Genomic DNA, 8,154 nt, shown 5'->3' on the forward strand with positions numbered 1-8,154 from the left:
TTATAATTCTCCCTAAAATATATGGGTTAGTTAAGTGGGGTGTTACACTTTTCAAAGAATGGGATTTTTTGAAGAGCATTACAAAACCCAAATCTATTTACAAAATCAAGTTATGTTTAGCTTCATAGTGAAAACCCTCATTAACACTCGTGATATAATATAAGACCTAGGTTTAAATTAAACTAATTTGAACCATTCTGTAAACCATATTTAACCTGTTATAACTTATAGGGCTCAACTCATTATTTTGCCCTGGTATTAGGTTGATTAAATAATCATTCATGAATAATAATTATAATATAATTACAACTATTGGCATATAATTATATACTTGTCATTTTTGCTGACCGCACATATAAACTTATATTCATCACTTTATATTTTGTCAAAAAAAATCATTTTATATAAAATTATGTAATAAATTTCATAAAAGAAGAAAATTGAAAATATAAAAAGAATTAATAAATAAAAAATGAGAAAAAATAATGGGTGTTTTGCATTTGCTTATTGAAGTAATTTGACTTGGTTATCCAAGAAAAAGATTGAAAAAATAATCTCCTTAGTGAATGCGTGTAATAGTGACAAGTAATAAATTGGTGGCTTTACGGTACTCAAAAAACCTTTTCCCTCACTACGATTTTAAAAGAACATACTCAACATTTCATACTCTCTCCATTTTTATGTCTAAAGTTTCAATAGGTCCCCTTTCATGGATGTATCATGTAAATGCTGGTAGATTTGGGTGTTTAAGATTGTATTTCTTTATTCCTTCCCTTCATGTTGTCTTCCTCCATCTTCACCTTTCCTCTACTCTAGCTTGCTCGATATGAAGATTATGACTTTCTTCTTCCATTTTCCAACCAAGTGATTGAGTGTGAGACAAATTTGGACCGTCCAGTCTTTATAATGTTATCCCAATTTTTGGCTTAACTTCAGCTTTTGGTCTAATGGCTGGCCAGAAACGACCTAACCAACAAAAAAAGGTAAATCACGCAAACGAATTGAAGAGTGTTCTAGTCGTCAGCTAGATCCATTTGACTATCTAATTTGGTCTTATTTTTAATTAATCGCTTCCCACAATAATCTACATAGTTTAGACCACCCAGCATGAAATTTATTATCACAATTTTTCATTTAAGCTTAATTTTCTATTATTATAATTTATTAATCTTTATTGGTAAAAAGAAAAGAAATATTAAGCTAATAAATTATTTAATTTTATTTATAGTTTACTTTTATTAAGTAATTATTTATTTTATGTCATATAAGTAATTTAAATATTCAAAATAATAATTTAAACATTTTAATTTTTAAAAAAATTAAATTCAATTTAGTAGTGACAAATCAATCAAAAATAGGCACTGACTTTCCATGAAAAATATGAAAATCATTTGTAAGGATTATGAAATCTCTACTAACATTGATGCTAGGAATTTAATAAAAAAAAAATTTTCTAGTAGTTTTTAATATGATTGTTCTATTAAGAGGGATCAAATCCATTATTTTAAGAGGCATTAAATCCCTTTCACTCAATCCAACCATCGTTGCTTGATCCATATCAATAAATAATTAAGTGAATCAAGCCAACAAACTATTCCATAAAATTTATTCCTTCACGACCTTTACTCATCCCTTGCCATTTGACATAATTATACTACATGTCTTCATTTTTATTTATTATATCATCAGCAAAATATATATTGTTGAAATAAATTGTACGATGATTCCCTGCCTTTTATTTTTCAGCTTACAAGGCCATGACTTATAAAGACACAAGCATAACGAATGAAATTTTAAAACTTCCTCCTAAAGGCTTTCGTCCTTTTATTGCCATCTAATTTCTTGGTCTGGTTTCACACAAGTATAGCCCCGAACATGTTTAGAAAAATCCTGCTAATACAGATCAAGCTAGCTCTTTCCAGTTTAGTATTTCTTATACAACCACATATGATAGGCCTTGAGATTTCAAATGTTGATGCCTACCATATGGATATCACAGACTATTCCTTGTGGGAAACATAAGGCGGCATTGAGTTAGTATAGAGCTTGCACAGCTAATCTAGTTATAGTAGTACTATTGCCAGTGTCACTTCTGCTGAATGTTTCTCTTGTCACTGATAATTCACACTTTTCTTTCCCAAGACACGTGGCTTCAACTATAGATTTGCTATTACTAGCTTTCCATGAGCCTTTTTGGAAAGATCCACACTTTCCTGTGGGGTCACCAAAACTAGCAAATTGAATTTGTGAGATGGTCATCCCACCTTGGCATGATAGCTCTAATATTACACCTTCATATGCGGCACAAATAGTTCCAGTCGTGACAGTTTAGAATCTAACATTTTGTGGATTGCCACCTATTTCTTCAAATAAAACCAATGTATTTTCTTCATTGTTCAAGAATGACCATGGCACATGGTACCATCTTTGTGATGGGTTACCAAAGACTGGGATAGCAGGTGGGCCAGTTCAGCGAATCAGCAGGGATAATGTCACAATGGACTTGTCAAACAATACTTGGTCTTACAAAATTGGATTGAATGGTGAGGCTAAACGTCGCAATGACCCATCAGTGTGAAATAGTTCAAAAACTAACACACATGTTGGAAGAAGAATGACTTGGTATGCAACCCATTTTAAAACTCCTTCTGGAATAGACCAAGTGGTTGTGGATTTGCAAGGCATGGGTAAAGGACAAGCTTGGTCAGTGGGCAAAGCATTGGTCGCTATTGGCCTTCTTTAATTATGAGCTGAAATGGATGTGATGAGGAATGTGACTATAAAGGAATATACAAGCCAGATTTTTGTTTCAAATATGAATCCATTCCCCCATTGGCTAAATTTCGACCCTACAAATTTTTTGTTGACAAAACTGTGAAGAAGATGACCCTTAGTGTCAACTTGAAGGGTTGCATTTTTCCAAGTAGATTTGTCTTTGATCTCAATAGTAGTCATATACCATAAGTAGTCAGTAACATCTAAGTCAAGTCTTTTTTGCTCAAGAAGTTGGTTTGCCTTGAATTTTCCATTTATTTTCATGGTGTCTTTCACAGGCTCTAGTCTCCATACCCAAGTAAGCTTATTAGTAAGTGGTTCATTGTCATCACTTTTCTTCACCATTATTGAAGTTTGAGCATTGACCTTTGCAGTATTGAAAACCTCTTTATTGCAATTATCAAGAATGGTCACAGACCAAGCAGGCACAAAGTACTTATCATTACCATCTTGTAAATCTATGTATACATCTTGGTGTTCATTAGCATTGCTCAAGAAGCAAAATCTTCCTCCAGTGGCGTTACTAGTGTATGCGGTCAATATGACTGAATTTCCAAAATTCGTATCACTTCTTGTGCCGTCAGTGAGAATCTTCTCCCCTAATTTTCTTGTAGCGTGAAGGTGCTTAAGATGCCCTATTTTGGCTGATTCAAATTTCCATACTCATCAATCAGTGCATCATAATCGTAAGATGTTGTAATATATGGAACCCCTATACTTAGTCCAAAGTTTGTTCCTCCATGGTACATGTAATAATTATTGAGCACCCCACCATTTTGGAAAAAACAAGCCACTGAGTAAGCAACATCTTCAGCAGTCTTATGGGGATTCCTCTCACCCCATTTTTGAAACCATCCAATCCAATTTTTGGTCCATATTTTTGGGCTTTCGGGTTATTGGTTGAAAGGTATCACAATAGTATCCATTGAATGTATTGATTATACCCTCAGGAGCATCATTTTGCTAACACATGAACCAGGGAACACCAATGTTTTGTGCTAGAGCCATTTGAGCGCACCATTTTACATATACCTTCCCTGCATCTCCATACCCCATATAATATTTCCATACTCATTCTCAATCTGTGCAAGGATAATAGGTCCTCCTTGTGATGCAAAGAGCTTAGCCTCTTTAGCCATGTTCACAATTTTTGAAGTGAAAATCTGCATTTCATTCTTGAAAACTTGGTTATCAGTTCTCAATTCAATTCTTGGCAATTTATGGAACCATAGTGGGAAGCCTCCATAGTTCCACTCTAAGCAAATATAAGGACCAATCCTTAAAATGGCATATAGTCCTGCTTGTTGGATCAGCTTGCAAAATTTGACAAAATCCAAGTTTCATGAGAAGTCATACTTTCGTCAAACTGGTCCATGGCAATCCCAAAAGACATAGGTTTTAATGGCATCAAGACCTCCATCCTTGGCTTTTTGGATAATGTCAGGCCATATTTCCACTGTACTTCGTGGATAGTGAATTGACCCAGAGAAAATGACACGTCTTTCTCCATCGACGATGAGAGATTTTCCATCATATGACACCTCTATGGCGGAGCATAAGCCTGGAACTAGAAAAAAAAATTATGAAAATGATTATCTTATCCCACAAGAAAGAACAACCCGTTGTATGATATTCTTCAACTTTGTGATGTCATTGTTATGATATGATTGGTTTTATATATGATTGGAAACCTTGAGTTGAAATATCAAAAATCTCGGGTTTTGTTAGTGTGGATTTTTAAATTCTCTTTTATTAGAAAAAATTATAGATAAGCAATCTTAGTATAGGAAGCAAATATTTGTGTATTGAGGCATGACCTTTGAAATGGATCATGGTCTGCTCTAATTTCAAACCCAAACAACTAATGCCATTAGGCACAGAATACCCTTTATTTGGCAAAAAACACCTCTTAGATGGCTATATTAAAGTGATTGGTATTCCCAAAATTTTGGCTTTTTGGATAATATTATCAATTTGTAGAACTACAAACCAAAATTTTGGTTTTTCTATGTTGGGAAAATGCATGTAATAACTTCCATATTGCTGGGAAATACTCTCATACCTAGCATTTTTCTCTTTATAAAATTTTATGAACAAAAATAAAATTATAGAAATAAGAATTTTCTGCATTTTCTTGAAGTATACCCTTATCTAGAAATTACATAAGGTATATTTTTGTTCTTAATATTAGATATATTGGAAGAGGGATGAAATTTGATTTTAAAAAAAGAGTTAGTTTGATTCATGAAATGATTAGAATAAACTATGTTTTTGGTGTCTAATATTTTTTTAGGCAACCTATCATTCATAGTTTTCATGTTTCACTTGTACATGTATCTATTATAAATAAAAAAATAGAGAAGAATAATAGAGAAAAAAAGAGAATCAACAAGAGAGAGTATTTCTTATTCTATTCAAGAGTGCTCAGTACATTATATATGGCCTCTATTTATAGGCACAGCTTTACATCTTTAATAAAATCTACAGATTATATAATAATAGGAGATAATTATAAAATATAGAGAAAATGGGAGATATTGGAGGTTATAGGAGATAATGAGAGATATATGGACATCTACAAAGATATTATTATATTCATAACAGTATCCAATTTTTTTAAATATTGATAATATGCTATGTAACATATAAAGTGAAAATCATGTGGTAACATTTGAAGTTATTTACTTGGAAGAATATTGCTAGAGCGGAAAAAATTCATGCAATATCATTCGTCGTTATTCAACATCATCTATATCATTTTTATTACAGTTTTATTAATGAAACAAAATCACACCATAAAGTGTAATGAAAACAAAACATAATTGAATAATTATCTAAATTACCTACCTAGTGGGATATTCCAAGCATAGTAGACTCTTGGAATCAATTCTCTCTTTAACAATAAGCTCCTTGAATTTAATTCAACTTTGATGGAGAAGATCTAAAAAATTTAATTGCATGTTGAATGAGCTTAATTGATCTATTCACATCTTTTAACCATTCAGAAACAATCAGGTTCAAAATATGTGCCACACATCACATATGCATAAACTCACCATCAAGTATGAGACCATTCCAACCCCTTAAATGCTTTCTCAAATAAGCAAGTGTTGCATCATTAGAAGAAGCATTGTCAATAATGACAGTTAGAACTTATCAATGCCTAATTCAATAAGCATGTCTTAAAGTTTTGCACCAATTGTATCTCCTTTATGGTTTTCAATCACACAAAAATTCAAAATCTGTTTATGTAAATTCCAGTCATCATCAATCTAATGAGTAGTTAAACATATGTAGTTGGTACTTTAGATTGAAGTCCAATAATTTGTGGTGAGAGACACACGGACTTTAAATCGCTTAAAATATTTTTTCAATTTTTGGGCTTCTTCAACATACATTTGGTGGCAATCCCTAGCAACAGTTCATCATGGGGGGATTTTGAATCTTGGTTCAAATTGTTGTATCATGTCTTTGAAGCCCTCTCTTTCAATAGTTCGAAAAGGCATCTCATCCTTTATGACAAAATGTGTAATAGCCTTTCTACATTCCTCTTCATTATATACTTGATGAGTCAATGATTTACTAGAATTAACTGAGAAGATTGACTATTCCTTGCTTGCTTTATTTGGAATTTTTGGACTCTTTTCATAATGCTACAACAATTGTTTTGTCCCACAATTAGTTCGATGGCTGGCATAATCCGTCCCGCAATAGTTACAACGTGTATGATGTTTACCTTTTGTTTCAGTTAGTGGCAACCTTTGTGAAATGTTTCCATACTTCAAATGTTTGCCTCCTTTTTTCTAGGTAGAAGAAGTGATCCTCCTCCTCCTCCCACATTAGTTGTTGACATTGTTACATTTTGCTGTCTAGTAGCAAGAGGAAATCACTACAAAAAAAACAGTTGATTAGCTACAGAATTTGTGACGGAAACAAATTCCGTCGCTAATTTCTGACGAAATTGCGACGGAAATTCTATCGCTAATTTTTTCAATGGATTAGCAATGGAATTTTTCTGTCGCTAATATTAGCAACAAATTAGCGACGAAATTTCTGTCCGTCGCTAAATTCCGTCGCTAATCTGTCAGAAAATCCATTGCTAAATATTTAGCAACGAAATTTTTTTATCAGAAATTTTCGTCACTAATTCCGTCGCTAAATTGTTTGTCACATAAGTTTTTGTCACTAATTCCATCGCTAATTCTATTCTGTCATAATTTCATCGCTAATCCGTCACTAATTTTAAATTTTATTATTTTAAATTATAATCTTACAAAAATTTATATAATAACAATTAAGAATATAATGATTTAAAAACATTTTATTTATAAAATAAATTAATATATTTGTAGAGTTGGTGTTAATGAAGATATCGTCATCATTCATGTCATCATTATATATATACAAAAAATAGAAAGACAATTTCTAGAAAACTTGCTTATATTTTGTTAAAATAAATTCCTCTTGATTATTAATAATAATTAAAAAATATAATAAGAATATTAATAACTTTCTTATACAAACTGATATAAGAAAGAAATAATTTTATCAAATGTACAATATATTGAAATATATAATATATGATAGAAATTCAAAACCAAAAAATAAATTTATATGAACGCAAACCAATATTGAAGTGAATTTTGAATTTTAATCATTAAACAATAAAATTTAATCATGATATGATTAATACCCATAAATATAGATTAATTTTGGTTTTCAATACAAAAACAAATGGTATATATAAAGAATTTTAACAAAATAAATTACATAGGATATATATACAAGTAGGACAATACTATTTGTCATAATCTATTCAAATCATTTAATTTTTTATATAGAATAATTTATTAGATTTTATTATAGTAGTTATTTTTTCAATAACAAGAATTTTTGACTAATTGTAAATGATTTTCTTCAAATATATAAAGCACATATAGATAATATAATATAATATAATGTAATATAATACATATATAATTAAATTGTATATCTTATCAATGTTAATTAAAAAATAAATTTAAAAAATATTTATAAAAAATTATTTATGATTTAAAATTTAAAATTAGTGTCGTTAAAAATTAAAATTATATTAAAAATATTTTTAAAAAAAAAAACAATAGTAAAATAAATATTTAAAAATTATTTTTTATTAAAATAGTTATAATTAAAATATCATATAGTATATTTTAGTTTTTAATAATATATATAATTGTTTGTGTAAAATAATATTATATATTTTAATTTTACATAATAAGTCAATAGGTTCATTGCAGCTCAATTGGTAAAGCCGCACACGCGTGCAAAGGAGATCCTGAGTTTGAGCCATGAAGAAGTCACTTTGAAAAGGAAATTATATGATGGCGACACATGGCAAGC

At 30.4% G+C, this 8,154-nt stretch overlaps 1 pseudogene; it reads right to left on the reverse strand.

Moving 5' to 3' along the window:
- Positions 1–2,739: 2,739 nt before the first annotated feature.
- Positions 2,740–4,844, reverse strand: LOC114759880 (beta-galactosidase 15-like; annotated as a pseudogene).
- Positions 4,845–8,154: the final 3,310 nt, after the last annotated feature.

Source organism: Neltuma alba, unplaced genomic scaffold, assembly GCF_004799145.2.
Source record: "Neltuma alba isolate B1F8T4 unplaced genomic scaffold, ASM479914v2 tig00010912_pilon, whole genome shotgun sequence".
In the NCBI taxonomy this organism is placed as follows: Eukaryota; Viridiplantae; Streptophyta; class Magnoliopsida; order Fabales; family Fabaceae; genus Neltuma; species Neltuma alba.